Raw genomic sequence first — 19,150 nt, 5'->3', positions numbered from 1 at the left:
AAAAATTGTTTTTCTTGCCTTTTTCTTTAATTTTCTTTGCTCCAACTTGTTTTCCTTCTATCTATAAGTGTGTCCTTACCTATGAAAAGCCAATCCTTTGTGTGAAATTGCGTGATTTTTCTTTCATTTTTGCAGAAAATAATTCCCCCTCAATCATCAAGGTTCGGGGGGGGGTGTTAGTGTCGGTATCTTCATCCCTCCATCAATGATCAAATTCTCTTGTTGCATTGCATTTTAGGTGTCTCATCTGATCAGCTGCATTCCATTAGGGTCATGGATCATCTGATGGTAGTGGCATATTATAAATTTTCCCTCATGGTCTTTACCTGCTGGCCCATTTTCATACATTCAGGTCATATACAGTCATTTTTTGTTTTTACATCTGCAAAAGCCCTTTTTAGGGTTTTAGGTCTCATTAGGTCTAGGGTTTTGTCATTAAAGTCTTGTAAAGATCAATAATGGTCAGTAGGCACATGAGGAGGTCAAAGAAAGTCTCAGCAACAAAAATTTCAATAATCACATGCTCAGTGATTCATTTTTCCTCAAAACCCTGTTTTGAGGAAAAATAGAGTTTTATTGTTTTATGTATATAAAATTCATGTAATTTAATTTTTCCTATATGTAATAATTTTGAGATGCAGCCCTGGTCACCTTGCCAAGCTCCTGCACTCCAGCTCCTGCAAAAGAGTAAAAAATTCAAAGCATTAGTTCATCAAAAGACAAAAAGCAAGTCAAACTGCCAAAACAGAGTTTTAAAGAAAGTGAAAAACAAACATTAGAAAGTGGGTTATTTTTAAGTGAAAAATTAAATTCCTGGGTATATAAAATCTTTTTCATGTTGAAGAAGTTCATTTGTGTCAAAAGAGTGAAAGAGAACAAGAGCCAAGTCGTTTTCTAGGTGAAGAAGGCGATTTGCAACAAAACCTAGAAGTCACACTGGGCGCAGCTCACCTGGATTGAGGCGCGGCACACCTGGTCGGTGCAGTGCACGCAGCGCAATTTTAACACTGAAATTGTAACGGGCGCGACGCACCAGAGAAGTGCGGCGCACCTGTTAGTAGGCGTGGCGCACCGGTCTTCTGAGCCCAAACTTCACTCAAATCACCTCCTCCAAGCTCCAAATCGTTCCAACCTCATTTCACAAGTAAGTTTAACAATCCTAAGTGCCATTGCAAGGGTTTTAGTCAGTTTTCATGGTGTTTCAATAGGTGAAAAATAAAACCCTAGTTCCTTGCACAGTCAAATTGAAAAAATTGCCTAGGGTTTGAAAAGTTGCAATTTTTGCTGTCTTATCCCCCTTTACCTTTTCACATCCCCTCACTACAATTTCATTCACCTCATTTCTCCTTCCCTCTTTTATTTACATTTACCTATCCCCCTATCCCTAAAACTAAAAACCCTAATACCTAATCCCACTACTCCCAAACCCTAATTGGCATCTCTAAACCCTAATCCTCATTCCCCAAACCCTGCCACTCCCAAAAAACCCTACAGTCAGCAGCAAACTCCCACATTCACAGTCCCCACTCATCAATCCCTTTCATTGAACAACAAACACCTATTGTTCATATAAAATCTCTTCATACTCATCAAAGAACATCAAACAATGGAAAACATGGAGACAGATTCATCTTATGACAGAAATGAGGAAACAATAAGTGATTCCTCCCAAGAAATTCATGCACCAAGGAAACCTCACAAGGGAGGAAAACACATCCGGGAGGAGCCCACTACACTTACTGAGCTATTGGCTTGTCCTCTTGCTGTAGCATGTTTCAAACATCAGTCTTGCTACCAGTTTTGTGAGATGGTGGAAAGAGTCAAATACCACCATGAGCTTGCCAGACTTTTTGTGCTCCATCTTCACAATGGCTAGGTCAATTTGGCAGGTGTGACATTCACTTTGACACTTGAGACTATAGCTGAAGCAACGGGTATTCCGAATGTGGGTGAACAGTGGAACAAGGGACAACTGGTGGACAAAGATAATTATGAGCCTTATATCAAGGTCGGCTTTCGGAGGCATATCAGTAGGGTCTTCCCTTTCAGATACCTACAAGACACATATGCTCCCCTTATGAAACTCATAATCAAATATTTCAGCTGTGAAGGCAGATTTTCTCGCCTATACACCTATCATGTCAGATTATTGATGCATTTTACTAGAGTGAGGATGATGAACATCCCCTATTTCATATGCCGGAATATTGAGAAAATGACCACATTGGTGCAAAGGAAACCTCCTCATCAGCAGTACAACAATATCTATCACTTTGCATTGATCAAGATTGTGGTTTTGCATCAGCTGAGTTTATTGAATGTTTCATGGGATGATTTCATTTCACATGAGGTCTTCACAAGCCCTCAAGTGACACCATTAGTTTTTTATGAGGTAGGATGACCTTCACATCAGCAAGAGGTGCATGAGACTCAAACCACTAGTGTGCCAGTGTTTGTCACTTACCAAAAGGGCACAAGGAGGTTATTTGCAGCAGCAAAACGAGTACTATCTCCACCCGGGGTGGAAGGGGTCTCGTTTCCTTCAACAGAAAAGCAGGTACAAGACAAAGGTAAACAACCATTGCATGATGAGGGACCTTCTGAAGGTCAAGAGAGAGATTTCATTCTCATTCAGGATGATGACACTGATTTGGGCTCCCAAAGCTCAAGGAGATCATCAGGGAACATCAAGCTGACATTCATGACTTGTCTCTCAACCTGGAAAGATCCAAGTGGGTAATAAACTATCTTGAGCAAAGGAATAAGCAGTTGGAAGACCAGCAAACTATCATGGAGCTCCAAAACATAAGAGAAAACTGGCAAGCAGCCAAGAGGAGGAAAATCAAGTTGACACCACTAGAGCAAGAGATTGAAGCTGATCGTGAATATTGGCTTGAGAGGGCAAACATGCACTTGGAGAAGATGCTGGAAAAGGCCAACAAAGAGAAAAAGATGTTGAGGCACATGGCCTATCACTATTTGGCAAGAAACAAAGTTTGCAAAGCAAGAATAAGGACTTTGAAGGCCAAGTTGAGGAAAGCTTTGAGGAAGAAGAAAGAGCAAGACAAGCTCAAGATTTTGGCTGAGGCTTCCTTAGCCCAACATAGCACTTGATGCAGGTCACTCAGCCCAAATTTCAAGAAATTTGGCACACTTTTTGTCAATTTTGAATTTTTGAAGCAAAACACAGATTTTTCTGCCTGGTGCATAGCACCACCTGGCGCTCGCTTTTGCTAGGGACCTCCTCTGGAGGAAAACTCAACATTTTTGGATTCCTCATGCAAAATTATGAATGCCTAGAAATGGCTAGAAAGTTTTGTCAAGTTTTGAGCTTCCAAAAGGGTCAAAAACACCTCAAAAATGCCCTTTCTGCCCCTTTTTGGCCACACAGGAAGCAGTGTTGGGAGAACTCACTTTTGGAGGGGCAAATGGACACCAAATTTAGAAATTCCACCTGTTCTGGAAAGTAGACAGGTAGACCTTTCTAACAAACCCACTTCAAGCAAATTTGGTGCATGGGAAGGCCTCCAAAATCAGCTGCAAAAAGGCATTACGCATAGGGATAGTGGCGTGGCGCACAGGATGAAAAATTGTCATTTTTGCCAAAAACTCTGTTTTTCGCCTAGTTTTTTCTCAGTTTGACTTTTCTCTCTCTCATGGTCAAACTCTTGATGTAAATTGATGTAACTTGATGGAATTTGATGTAAAAATGTTGAAAATTCACTCATGGAGGTAGATACATCATGAAAAGGTATTTTTGAATTGAATGAATCAATTTCCTAGGTTTTAGAGGCAAGCTGTTCCACTGCCTACTTTTCAGTTCTTAGTTTAGATCTTGTTGAAACAACTCCTAAACTCATGAATTCGACCCCTAAAGCCTAGCATGAGTTGATTTTTGGCTATATCTAGTATTTTTTTAGTCATTTGTAAAGGTTGGACTCTTGTGAATGCTTTGAGCATTATTGTACATTCATCTTTGCAGTTTGGCAAAGGAATAGACTAGGGTTTGCAACATTTTGTGGGATTCTTGTGGCAAGTTGATTTGGTATTGTTTTTCCTTCTGTAATTCAAGTTTACATGTGTTTATGTATGCCATCATCTCTTTCTGTTCAACTTAACTAAATGAATCAAGGATAAAGGTAGAATTCATTGATGTTGCAGTGCTCTACCTAGGGTTTGTTTAGTTATTCATGTTTTCAACTGTTTGAAGAGGATCCCTGAGACTTTCATGCCCTTTCCAAATCCTCACCAGTCTTAAGACTCTCCATCTCACTTATTTCAAAGTACTAAACCATTTTCCTACCTCGCCCCACAGAAACCTCTGCAAGACTGTGTCCATTCCCCAGACCCAAATCTGCCTTTCACATTTGAGCTAGCAAACCAACATTAAATTCAATCAAACTCCCCTGAGCATATAACTAGCCTAAAATTAGTCTTTATATCAGTCATCTCAAGCTTCATTAATCATATTTTCCTAATATTGACAAGGAGAGAGCCCTCTCCTGACCTGGTAGGGATAGCTACCAGGTTAAGTGTGGTTTGATGTAACCCTAGATCTTGCCTTTCTCAGCCTGAGGTAGATTTAGGCCCTAACATATTGGAAACCATAATGGGGAACATAGTTTTATGTTCCTCAGCAAAATCTATCAAGTTTAGATCTGATTGTTGATGGTGAACAACGATCAGACACTGGAAGGTTGAAATCGTTCACCTAGCGACTCCAGTGTCGAAGAATCCCAAGGTTCAGACTTTTTATCGCGATTCTACTCTTCAAGAATCAGTAGCCTGAAGAATTTCTTGGTGAATTAATTATTATCAAAATGGTTTCTCTGGATCGAAGGTATGCTCCCATGAGCCGAGACCACATTCCAAGTTTTCCAAATAAAATTCCGAAGGTAGATTGGCAAAGGAATTGCCTATGTTTAAAAATGATGATAGGAATGATGCTGCTTTACACCTGGTTAGATTTCACATTCATATTTGCAAGTTGAAGGTTGATTTTCCTAAAGATTGCTTGATGAAGATATTCATGGCCATTCTGGAAGGTGAAGCCCGATCTTGGTATGAAAGTTTGCCACCTGCTTGTATTTACTGTTTGAAAGATTTTCATACCATGTTCTTTGAAAGGTATAAAGAATCTTATCCATCCTTAAATTTAGTTCAGAACTATTGCAGACATGCTTATTGTTTTATTGAAAGTCTTGAGAAAGTTTATGAAGATGATGATTTCATGGATGATGAGATCATGGAGGCTCTGTATGAAAATCCATTTCAGCAGCATAAAGAGAGCTTAGTGGATACTTATCAAGATGTGTAAGAAAATTTGCAGCTGGATCAAGATCTTAGCACAATGGAAAATGATGAAAGAGAAGGTTTTATTTCAGATCTGTCCATAGAAGAAGACAGTATGCAGGAAAGTCAAGTTTCAATTTCAGAATGTGATAAAGTCAAGTCGGCTATTTCAGATCTAGATTCAGATCATGATGATCAAGAGTACCTTGTTCTGAATCCCATGAAGGAGATCTTTGCTGTTGAGATCATATGGAATGAAGAAGACAGAGTTATTGACCCAAGTGTTCTCATTTCATTAGAACAAAGCCTTCATGAGGAGGTAATCCAGTCATTTTATGAAAAACAAGATGAGATCTTTGTTCAAGTAAGTGAAAAATCTTCTTTCGATAACTCAGTGGTAAATGATAATTTGATTGCCATGTCATATGAAGATGATCAACAATGTTTTCAAATTTCAGAAGATCAGGGAAATAAGGACTATCATTTAGGTTTTTCATGTTTTGAAATGTTATTTCAAGAAGACAATCATTGTTTGAGCAAACGAAAACAAAAAGTCTTATCTCCTCTGTCTGAAGATGAAATAGATCACCTCCTGAAAGGTCATGTTACAGCCTAAGCTAATTCAGGTCTGCAGTGTGCACATGGTCAAGAAGGTGTTGGGTGAAACTTCTTCCACTTTTGAAAATGATGACAGTCTTGAAATTATATTTATAGATTAGCAAATAGATAATGTTTTCCTTCATGAAAATGATAAGGCTGTCATGTTTGATAATCTTGAAGAATGTTTTCTGTTTAAGAAAGGCTTAGATTATGACATTGAGGAGTATGAGCCTGAGAAAGACAGTATGCCAGAATTCGAGTCAGAGTTTCTCATGGTTGAGGAATTTATAGCTAGCACTCAGATAGCAAAAGATTACACTGCTCTATGCCTTCCTATCAATCAGCAACTAGCTGTTCTCTCAGATCAAAATGAAGGGAGTACTTGTATTTTCGCTGTTGGATCTCAAGACAAGCTAGTGCTTCAGGATTTTCAAGATCCCTTTGGCATTCTTTGGCAAGCATTAGAGAAGATGAATGTTGCCTGGTTCATTAGCATAAACCTTGGTTTCATACATCATTCTGCCTACTCGGGGAAAATGAGAGCAGAATTTCAGTATGTAGCCATCTGCTGGATTGGTTACATTGGAAGGCCCACTTCACATGATTGTACATATTTCATCAGTAGGCAGGTGGTTTTCATCATGATTTGAAGCCCTCAAATCTCGATGGTCTACTGCCATTTAAAAGCTTTGTAAGTACTTGTTTCAGTTAAGTCAGTCTTGAGTCATTTTTTGTTTTAGTCAGTTCAGTTTTGAGTTAGTTTTGAGTCTACATATTGGTTTAGTTTGTTGAAGTTATTGACTCCATAGCCCAATGGAAGAAGGCACTGTCTGCTTTCCAGAGATCTGTAGTTCTTGGCACCTCCAAGGAGCTACCATCCCCATTGGAGCCAATGTTAGTGTCGGTATCTTCATCCCTCCATCAGTGGTCAAATTCTCTTGTTGCATTGGTGTCTCATCTAATCAGCTGCATTCCGTTAGGGTCATGGATCATCTGATGGTAGTGGCATATTATAAATTTTCCCTCATGGTCTTTACCTGCTGGCCCATTTTCATACATTCAGGTCATTTACAGTCATTTTTTGTTTTTACATCTGCAAAAGCCATTTTTAGGGTTTTAGGTCTCATTAGGTCTAGGGTTTTGTCATTAAAGTCTTGTAAAAGCTCAATAATGGTCAGCAGGCACATGAGGAGGTCAAATAAAGTCTCAGCAACAAAAATTTCAATAATCACATGCTCAGTGATTCATTTTTCTTCAAAACCCTATTTTGAGGAAAAATAGAGTTATATTGTTTTTATGTATATAAATTTCATGTAATTTCATTTTTCCTATATGTAATAATTCTGAGATGCAGCCCTGGTCACCTTGCCAAGCTCCTGCACTCTAGCTCTTGCAAAAGAGTAAAAAATTCAAAGCATTAGTCCATCAAAAGGAAAAATGCAAGTCAAACTGCCAAAACAGAGTTTTAAAGAAAGTGAAAAACAAACATTAGAAAGTGGGTTATTTTTAAGTGAAAAATTAAAGTCCTGGGTATATAAAGTATTTTTCATGTTGAAGAAGTTCATTTGTGTCCAAAGAGTGAAAGAGAACAAGAGCCAAGTCGTTTTCTAGGCAAAGAAGGCGATTTGCAGCAAAACCTAGCAGTCACACTAGGCGCGGCACACCTGGTCGGCGCGGCGCACGCAGCACAGGTTTAACACTGAAATTGTAATGGGCACGACGCACCAAAGAAGCACGATGCACCTGTTAGTAGGCGCGGTGCACCGGTCTTATGAGCCCAAACTTCACTCAAATCACCTCCTCCAAGCTCCAAATCATGCCAACCTCATTTCACAAGTAAGTTTAACAATCCTAAGTGCCATTGCAAGGGTTTTAGTCAGTTTTCATGGTGTTTCAATAGGTGAAAAATAAAACCCTAGTTCCTTGCACAGTCAAATTGAAAAAACTGCCTAGGGTTTGCAAAGTTGCAATTTTTGCTGTCTTATCCCCCTCTACCATTTTCACATCCCCTCACTACATTTCATTCACCTCATTTCTCCTTCCCTCTTTTATTTACGTTTACCTATCCATCTATCCCTAAAACTAAAAACCCTAATACCTAATCCCACTACTCCTAAACCCTAATTGGCATCTCTAAACCCTAATCCTCATTCCCCAAAACCCGCCACTCCCAAAAAACCCTACAGTCAGTAGCAAACTCCCACACTCATAGTCCCCACTCATCAATCCTTTTCATTGAACAAAAACACCTATTGTTCATATAAAATCTCTTCATACTCATCAAAGAACATCAAACAATGGAAAACATGGAGACAGATTCATCTTATGACAGAAATGAGGAAACAGTAAGTGATTCCTCCTAAGAAATTCATGCACAAAGGAAACCTCCCAAGGGAGGAAAACACATCCGGGAGGAGCCCACTACACTTACTGAGCTATTGGCTTGTCCTCTTGCTGTAGCATGTTTCAAACATCAGTCTTGATACCGGTTTTGTGAGATGGTGGAAAGAGTCAAATACCACCATGAGCTTGCCAGAATTTTTGTGCTCCATCTTCACAATGGCTAGGTCAATTTGGCAGGTGTGACATTCACTTTGACACCTGAGACTATAGCTGAAGCAACAGGTATTCCGAATGTGGGTGAACAGTGGAACAAGGGACAACTGGTGGATAGAGATCATTATGAGCCTTATATCAAGGCTGGCTTTCGGAGGCATATCAGTAGGGTCTTCCCTTTCAGATACCTACAAGAAAAATATGCCCCCCTTATGAAACTCATAATCAAATATTTCAGCTGTGAAGGTAGATTTTCTCACTTATACACCTATCATGTCAGACTATTGATGCATTTTACTAGAGTGAGGATGATGAACATCCCCTATTTCATATGCCAGAATATTGAGAAAATGACCACATTGGTGCAAAGGAAACCTCCTCATTAGCAGTATAACAATATCTATCACTTTGGATTGATTAAGATTGTGGTTTTGCATCAGCTGAGTTTATTGAATGTTTCATGGGATGATTTCATTTCACATGAGGTATTCACAAGCCCTCAAGTGACACCATCCGTTTTTCATGAGGCAGGAGGACCTTCACATCAGTAAGAGGTGCATGAGACTCAAACCACCAGTGTGCCAGTATTTGTCACTTACCAAAAGGGCACAAGGAGGTTGTTTGCAGCAGCAAAACGAGTACTATCTCCACCCGGGGTGGAAGGGGTCTCATTTCCTTCAACAACAAAGCAGGTACAGGACAAAGGTAAACAACCATTGCATGATGAGGGACCTTCTGAAGGTCAAGAGAGAGATTTCATTCTCATTCAGGATGATGACACTGATTTGGGCTCCTAAAGCTCAAGGAGATCATCAGGGAACATCAAGCTGACAGTCATGACTTGTCTATCAACCTGGAAAGATCCAAGTGGGTAATAAATTATCTTGAGCAAAGGAATAAGTAGTTGGAAGACTAGCAAACTATCATGGAGCTCCAAAACATAAGAGAAAACCGGCAAGCAGCCAAGAGGAGGAAAATCAAGTTGACACCACTAGAGCAAGAGATTGAAGCTGATCGTGAATCTTGGCTTGAGAGGGAAAAAATGCGCTTGGAGAATATGCTGGAAAAGGCCAACAAAGAGAAAAAGATGTTGAGGCACATGGCTTATCACTATTTGGCAAGAAACAAAGTTTGCAAAGCAAGAATAAGGACTTTGAAGGCTAAGTTGAGGAAAGCTTTGAGGAAGAAGAAAGAGCAAGACAAGCTCAAGGTTTTGGCTGAGGCTTCCTTAGCCCAACATAGCACTTGATGCAGGTCACTCAGCCCAAATTTCAAGAAATTTGGCACACTTTTATTCAATTTTGAATTTTTGAAGCAAAACACAAATTTTTCTGCTTAGTGCGTAGAGCCACTTGGCGCTAAGGAAAACTCAACATTTTTGGATTCCTCATGAAAAATTATGAATGCCCAGAAATGGCTAGAGATTTTTGTCAAGTTTTGAGCTTCCAAAAGGATCAAAAACGCCTCAAAAATGCCCTTTCTGCTCCTTTTTGGCCACACAGGAAGCAGTGTTGGGAGAACTCACTTTTGGAGGTGAAAATGGACACCAAATTCAGAAATGCTACCTGTTCTGGAAAGTAGACAGATAGACCTTTCCAACAAGCCCACTTGGAGAAAATTTGGTGCATGGGAAGGCCTCCAAAATCAGCTACAAAAATGTGCTACGCACAGGGACAATGGCGTGGCGCACAGGATGAAAAACTGTCATTTTTGCCAAAAAAATCTGTTTTTCGCCTAGTTTTTTCTCAGTTTGACTTTTCTCTCTCTCATGGTCAAACTCTTGATGTAAATTGATGTAACTTGATGGAATTTGATGTAAAAATATTGAAAATTCACTCATGGAGGTAGATACATCATGAAAAGGTGGTTTTGAATTGAATGAATCAGTTTCCTAGGTTTTAGAGGCAAGCTGTTCCACTGCCTACTTTTCAGTTCTTAGTTTAGATCTTATTGAAACAGCTCCTAAACTCATGAATTCGACCCCTAAAGCCTAGCATGAGTTGATTTTTGGCTATATCTAGTATTTTTTTAGTCATTTGTAAAGGTTGGACTCTTGTGAATGCTTTGAGCATTATTGTACATTCATCTTTGCAGTTTGGCAAAGGAATAGACTAGGGTTTGCAACATTTTGTGGGATTCTTGTGGCAAGTTGATTTGGTATTGTTTTTCATTCTGTAATTCAAGTTTACATGTGTTTATGTATGCCATCATCTCTTTCTGTTCAGCTTAACTAAATGAATTAAGGATAAAGGTAGAATTCATTGATGTTGCAGTGCTCTACCTATGGTTTGTTTAGTTATTCATGTTTTCAACTGTTTGAAGAGGATCCTTGAGACTTTCATGCCCTCTCCAACTCCTCACCAATCTCAAGACTCTCCATCTCACTTACTTCAAAGTACTAAACCATTTGCCTACGTCGCCCCACAGAAACCTTTGCAAGATTGTGTCCATTCCCCGAACCCAAATCTGCCTTTCACATTTGAGCCAGAAAACCAACATTAAATTCCATCAAACTCCCCTAAGCATATACCTAGCCTAAAATTAGTCTTTATATTAGTCATCTCAAGCTTCATTGATCATATTTTCCTGAGATTGACAAGGAGAGAGCCCTCTCCCGACCTGGTAGGGCTAGCTACCAGGTTAAGTGTGGTTTGATGTTACCCTAGATCCTGCCTTTCTCAGCCTGAGGTAGATTTAGGCCCTAACAGGGGGGATCTAAAACTGTGTATTAGTGTTAATCACCTTTGAGTGTCATCACCTTTTGATAAGATTTTGTTTCGTTCTTTCTTTCTTCTTGTCAATTTGGGTTGCTATGCATAGATTGATTGTTGAATTTGAAAAGTAACTTTTATGTTACACTTAAAGTCTATGTGGTTTCTTTTCGTCAGCGATCAAGTCACATTCATATGCTTCTTTGCATTTGAAACATTAAAAGAAAAGAAAATAAAAACAATTATTTGCATTGCATATAGGGCTTTGATTTTGATTGGAATAATGAAGTTGAGGAGATCAATTGTTGCATCACTTGTTTGTGGTATTGTTGATTGATTTCTTCTTCCCCTACTTAGTTAGGCCTTTCATTGTTAAAAGGAAAATGAAAAGAGTTCTTTTTGTCATATTAGTTGCATCATAGGTGTGTTCAAGTGACATTGAGTTTTGAGCCTTGAAATTGAAACATAATTCAAGATAAACTCTAAAATTCACTTAATTAACCTAAGGAGCATTTGAAACTTAACGACACACATAAAGGTCTAGGTTAGAGATGTGTTTCAACGTCTTTAAATGTAGGAGTTTCCGTTCTTTGTTAGCTTTACACTCCGGGGGTGATATCTCGTTCCATGTATGTAAGTGTATAGGATCGTTCTTCACGTACCTTCGGGTATATCGGATGGCACTCCACGCATGATATATATATGGGAACACTCCCATCAAACAATTACGCATTAGACAACACTACTACGGATTGCACTTCCATGTACATATAGGTATATTTTGGAAGTCCCCACTAGTTTGCTATCCCGCCTTAGGTAACCGAGTCAACCACCTTGCTCACTATGATACACCGAACACAACATTAAGGGATATTTCCTCCTCATACTTAAATCCTTGGTTTGTCAAGGTGGTATATTGCAGTTCACAGTTGCTTGGTAATCCCTTTTTTCCTAGTTACCCTTTTTTTATTTTGATTTTGTGTATTTAATTTCTAAAATCTATTAGTTGATCACGGAACAACCTCCTCCCTGTGGAACAACTCCTTAGTGGATCTTAGGTTGAGACTAATGGCGACAATTGTTGATTCTACCAATCAAGGAAACCCCTCTGATGGGAATCCTGGTCCTTTTCCTTCTTTAGGAAATATTGGTGCTTCTTATATGAAAACGTTGTCCCTTCCCGGATTTACCATTGGTTTGGCAGTTTGGTTATTTTTGACCTCTTTGGTTTCGAATGTCCATTTGTTCTCAACCAAGTAGTCCTCCACCTAAATAGCACCAACCTCAAGTTGATCCTAAAGTTGACCCTTTTCCTTCTTCACTTGTTTTTTCTTCATCCCCTTCTTCCTCCTTGCCTGGTGAAAGTCTTGGTTCTAGTAACCAAGAAGCTAAGAAGAAGAAGAAAAGGAAGAAGAAGAAGAAGAAAAATAAGTAGGGGGGAAACCAAGCAATCACTGCTACCAATATAACTAGTATGGACAAATCTTCCAATCAACCCCGCAAAGTTAAATTCCCCTGAAAGTTATGTAAGGGTGATTACCTTCTTAGAGATTGTTCTGGTATTCCACAGGTATTTTAAGTGTGGTCCATAGGCTCACATCAGCCTTTGTCATCAACCTCTCAAGATAATGTTGGTGATAAACCATCACCTAGTGATAGTAAGATCCACAGGAAAAGGGTAAAGTTAAGTTTCCCTGTAGGTTATGTGAAAGGAATCATCGTATTCACCATTTTACTTATATGTATGAAGCCTCAAAAGTGTTGGAAAATATTATAACTTCTCAGCCTCATATTTTGGATGGTTATCAAAATATTTCTCCCTATCCTCCACTAGTTGATGAAATGATTGATCAGAATCTGAATCCAGTCAATCCCACTCTCTCTGATCAGGTGCTCAGTATTTAGCTCAAAATTCAAAGTTCTCAGATTGGCTCGAAAACTGTATGGCTGTGTCCATTTTGTCAAGACGATTGCAACGCAATTTGTTTCATCAAAAATGGAGTCCAGATGAAGGAGAAAAGGCCTGCTGTTCATTTTCCTAAACAGCTAAAAAAATTGCAGAATGGGACAGAATGATGACATGGCAGTCCAGTCAACAAGGGGAATCTTCTTCAGTTTTCGCCCAATGGGGCTATGACAAGTGTCACCTCCAGATTCACCAGTTTGTCTCAGGGAAAGTGAAATTTCTTAATTGGTGGAATTTGATTTTTTAAAATTATTTAAATATTATATATAATTTTTATTTTATATCATACAGTTTTTTAACTATATATTATATTATATATTCAATATTTTTAATTTAATTAAATTTTAAAATTCCGCATATTAAACTATGCCAAAGGGACATGCAATATTTAATATGGAAAATATAATATTTTTAATTTAATTAAATTTCAAAAATCCGCATATAATTCACATATTAAACTATGCTTAAGGGGCATGTAATATTTAATATGGCAAAATTAAATAAGAGAGGAGGGAGGGGGAATGGAACCCATGACCTCCCTCGCCCCACTCCAAAGCCAAACCATTAAGCTGTGGACACACGTTGAAAAGGAGGGTTGTAGCAACCTTCAAATTAATTAAACCATCACATCAACCGATGACGGAGAGGAGGGAGCCAGCCCCACAGGGCCAACGCCCTCTCCCTGAGACCACATTTTAAAAACCAGGGGCCAGCACCAACCGTTAAGTGCGATTAGCACCAATAACTCCGTCTAGAATTAATTAACCCGAGTTTAAGATGGCGACAGTTTTGGAGGCTCGCCAAATTAGGTTGAAACTACCAATTTTGGCGGACTTAACTGGAGTTTCTCCAGATTTAGCGGAGGTTTTCTAGGAAAAATTGAAAGAGGCATAAATTACTCAATTTTTGACTAAATTGAGATCATAAAGAAGTGTTCTTAGCTAATTTGGACCTTTGGAACACATTGGTGCAGGTATCAAGAGCCATAGATATTTGTAAACAACATTTTTGCCACATTGAGCTAATACAGAGGCTCAAGCCATGGAAGCTGGACCAAGGAGATGTAGCGGTGAACTCCTTCATCAAAACACTGTGTTAATGTGTCTCTTGGATGGTTTGCTGTATTGTACATGTATGTTGTTCGTTATTCATTTTTGAAGCTATTTTGCTCATGAATGTCTTGTTTAACTTAAGGGAATGTACCTGTTTGTAAGCACCAACAACTAAGGAAACCTCAACACAAAAATATTGAAGCTAGCAGATGTTTATAAATCTATAATTGTTATTAGCATAGCAAAACTAATCATACAAAAATAGATCACTCTCTAAATGTGAATCCCATGAGTCTATTCCCGACCAACCATTTTTTGAGAAAACAATTGACATGATTCCATCTTCATTTGATTGTACCTTTCACATAGAGAGTGAACATAATACCACTCAGGTTCTTCTCATTTCTTTATATTCCAATAAGTTGGGGGGCAATCCTCGCATTCCAACGACATAAGGGGACAATCCTCCTATTCCCATGACACGGGGGGGAAATCGTCCCATTACTACAACACATGGGAGCAATTCTCCCATTCCCATAGCACAAGGGGGCAGTTCTCCTGTTCCCATGACACCCCCTCCAAGCAGTATGGTCACTTCCTTTGATTGTAGTCGACTTATAGGATATCGTCTTCCTCCTTACACAACTTTCTAGATCACAATACATGCTTCTAATATGATCGTACCTGACGCAGTCATAGATTGATGGGGCCAGCCCACGTGGTCTCGCCGTTGACGTGCTGAGGTGTAAACGACCGTAGTGAATATAATAATATTGTGGGTTTGTTGGATATTTATGTTCATTGATTTGCAATCAGTGCCGTATGGATTTTGTTTTATGAAGGTCTGTACCTTAATAACCTGCCCTTTGAACACCTGTCCCTCCTCGGGATCCCACGAATCCGCTCAGGTTTTGGGGTTTTTACTCCTTCGCGCTCATCTCATTCTCGTTGTTTCGCTTGGTCTTTCGCTTTGCAAGCTCTGTAACTTGGTGGTTTGTTTGTTTTGGATATGGGTTCCTGCAACTTGTTTACATGGTTCGCTGGTTATGGCTCTTGGTTACCCTTTCGGCTTTGGTCGTTGGTGTCCGGTCTGATATGACTCTGCTCTTCCAGCGTTTTATGAATACTTTGGTAAGTTTTGCATGGCACTATTCCTCGGCTTGCATGTCGAATACTACTGTGATTTGAGGTTTCGTTTTTCTTTCGAGGGTCTCCATCTCTGTGTATGCTGTTTGTATCCTGTGAGTGATTTCAATTTCTCTGTTAAAAGCTTCCGCCCCTGTGGTTGCTGTTTGCTTCCAGTGAGGGTTTAAGCTATACGATGGTTATATAATGTTTGCTGTTTGTTCCAACACTGGTTCAGCTTCTCTTCACGGTCCTTGGCAATTCGATGGCGACGTCCTCAGTTGGAATCTCTGCATGCTCATTCGGTAAGTTTTTGGGTTCTATGCCGGAATTTTTGTATCCTTCTTTACCTGTACCTGATGTAGTGGCTCCTTCGTGAGCAGGGGTCTTCTCGGGGTCGGCTGAAAGCTATGGTTCACCGAACAGGTAGGGTGCCATTACCTTCTGTTTGCTCGTCCCTTTCAAACTTTCTTTAACTCGGTTGACGTTGTTGCTTGGTCTAACCACTCCTGTGCATGCTCTTGCAGGTGTGACTGTTCGAGGGTTCCGGTGTTTGAGCTCTCGGCTGTTCGGGCAAACACGGGTAGTTTCTATGATGTTTGGTAGCTTGTTTTTAGGGGTGTTTCGACTTTATTTGCTGAACTTGGTTGCTGGCCTTAGGCTGCTCTCTGTCTGTACTTAACTCTTCTTTAGCCGTTGGCACGACGTGGGTTATGATTCTGAGTCTTGCGGAAAGTTGGTTTCTTGTTTACTGTAGAGGTTAATGTCTCACGACTGTGGTTTTAGTTCAGTCCTCTATTTCGGACAGTATGTAAAAACTTATATTGAAATGTTTTTGGCCGACTGTGCAATGTATTCATATGAATTTAATTTTGATGAGTAGTTAAGACTTGTGTTGTATTTTCTACATACCTGTTACGAGGTCTTTCTTTAATGGTCTGGTTATATGGACTTGTGTTGTTGCTTGTCGTCCAACTGGGTTATTCTTCCCTCTGGGCTCGGACCCTGTAGCAACACGTTCAGCAGTCTTTGTATAATAATCTACTAGTGCAATTACACAATCTCTGAGGACACGTTAGGAATATATATGTGCACAGAATGTTTTTATTAATATCTCTGTTCCTTTTCATACAAAGTCGAACCCTTGTGATGGTTTGTTTCACCCATTTTATAACATTATATACAAATAGTTTTGTAATTGCTGTTAGTTGTGTTGTTGGTTATATCAGTTATTTCATATACGGGCTTTTCCATAGCTAGTTAGTACATTCTGTTTTACATGCATTCACAACCGTAATACAGCTGTTTGGAAAACAAAGAATTCTACCTAATCACTACTGCTCCTAATTAAAATTAAAAGTCATAACAGTATTTTTAGGCAATTTAAAGAGTAAAGTAAAATAAAAAAATAAAGACAGATATACTGTCCATCCAACGAACTGTGTCCTCTGTCCTTTTCAGAAACCACTGCCCTGTTAGCCAGATGCTCCTGCATCAGGCTCCCGGGGTAAAAGAAATTCATGGCTTCGTTCCATGAGTTCCTCTACCGAATAGCCAGCCTTCTGTATCTGCGCTGCGTCGAGCCATGAGCTGTCCTCCATTGGACGGTCTCTCCACTTGACGAGGTAACGTAGATATTCTTTCCTACGTGTCTTCTTGGCTACCTGAGTACTGAGGATCCCTTCAATCTCATGGGATTGAGCCGAAGGCAATTGTTTCTTCCAAGAACTGTCTCCAAATTGGGTGTCCCGTTCTGGCTGTACCACACTATCATCCTCTGCTTGGGCATTATATGGGAACAGATCTGCCACATTGAAAATAGGTGATATGCCTATGTCAGGTGGCAGCTGAATCTCATAAGCGTTGGCTGAAAATTTTCGTAAGATCTTGCATGGACCAATTTTCTTATATTTTAGTTTATTATACGTGCCCTTAGGAAACCGTTCCCGGCGCAGGTGCGCAAGGACCTCATCTCCAACATTAAAATGCACCTCTCGTCGCTTTGAATCTGCCTGCTGCTTGTATTTCTGTACGCTGTCCTGCAACCTTACTTTAACTTTTTCATGAAGTTCACTCATTGCTTCAGCAAAGTCTTCCCCATCCGCGCTTCTCCGTTCCAGCTTTCCCAAATCTCGTAGTTCATGTATTCCTCGAGGATGCATGCCATACAAAATCTGAAATGGGCTGTGTCCGGTGCTACGATTGGGCGAATCGTTATAAGCGAATTCTGCCTGGGCGAGAGCTCGATCCCATAATCGTGAATTTTCTCTAGTCAAACTCCATAATAAATTCCCCAAGCTCCTGTTCACCACTTCCGTTTTTCCATCAGTCTGCGGATGATACGCAGAGCTGAAATTCAGTTGCGTGCCCAACTTTTTCCACAGGGTGCGCCAAAAGTGTCCTGTGAATTTTACATCCCTGTCTGAAATGATAGTTCTGGGTAGGACATGCAATCTAACAACCTCCGTGAAAAACAGGTGTGCCACATACATGGCGTCACTAGTTTTCCGGCAAGGAATAAAATGAGCCATTTTTGAAAATCTGTCTACCACCACCATTACTGAATCATATCCCCGCTGCGTTCTAGGCAGTCCTAGGACAAAGTCAATGCTGAATGAGTCCCATGGCCTGCTTGGAATAGGTAGTGGTGTGTAAAGTCTAGTATTATGACTGTGTCCTTTCGACAGTTGGCAGACTTTACACCTGTTTACATATCTCTGTACATCCCTGCTCATTTTAGGCCAATAATAAAAATGTCAGAGTTGCTCCAAAGTTTTGTTGATGCCAAAATGTCCCGCTAAACCACCACTATGCTTCTCCCGTACAATATTCTCCCTCATTGAACAGTCCGGGATACATAACTGCCCACCTCTGAACAATAATCCTTCCTGTAAATTATAGTCCAACCATGGGCTTGCATTCCTTAATACGGGATTTTGGCAGGCTTCAAAAGCTTCCTTGAAATTTGTGTCAGTTTGGTACAAATCTTTCAAATGTTCGAATCCCAATACCTGTATGCTACTCTCCTGTAAGAGCAAAGCTCTTCTGCTCAAGGCATCCGCCACTTTGTTGGCTTGCCCACTTATGTGTTTTAACACGAAAGTGAAACTCTGCAAGTATTCAACCCATTTGGCGTGCTTATGGTTTAACTTGTGCTGCTGCATTACATATTGTAATGCCGAATTATCAGAAAATAAGACGAACTCATTGCCCAGTAGGTAGTGCCTCCAATGTTTTAAAGCTTGGACCACTGCATAAAATTCCTTGTCATACGAGGAATATTTCTGCCGGCTCTCATTTAGTTTTTCACTAAAAAATGCCACTGGTCTGTCTTCCTGACTGAGCACAGCGCCAATAGCTGTTCCACTTGCGTCACACCGAACTTGAAAAAGTTTATTGAAATCGGGCAGCCTCAAGATTGGCCTCTCCGTGATCTTCTGCTTCAAAAGCTGAAAACTGTCTTCTGCCATCTTGGTCCAACAAAAAGGCTGGCTGGCCTTTTTGATGGTCTCTAACATTGGTGCACAGATTTCACTGAAATTTCTAATAATTTTTTGATAAAAACTTGCCAGTCCGTGGAAACTACGTACCTCAAATAAGCTCTTCGGTGACGGCCAATTTATAATTGCTGCAATCTTCTCGGGGTCCATTTTCAATTCATTTTCCGCAACTACAAACCCCAAATAGACCAGCTCCTTCTGCAGGAAAGTGCATTTCTTTAAGTTTATCAGCAATTTGTTCTGCTGTAACTTCTCTAACACCCTTCGAACATGTTGAAGATGCTCTCTTTTTGTTCTACTGAAAATTAAGATATCATCAAGATAAACTATCACGAACTTGCCAATAAA

Source organism: Pinus tabuliformis, chromosome 7 (assembly GCF_031772625.1).
Source record: "Pinus tabuliformis cultivar Carrire ecotype Pingquan chromosome 7, CPIR1, whole genome shotgun sequence".
Taxonomy (NCBI): domain Eukaryota; kingdom Viridiplantae; phylum Streptophyta; class Pinopsida; order Pinales; family Pinaceae; genus Pinus; species Pinus tabuliformis.
The sequence above is the reverse complement of the archived record's forward strand: the minus strand, read 5'-3'. Positions refer to the sequence as shown.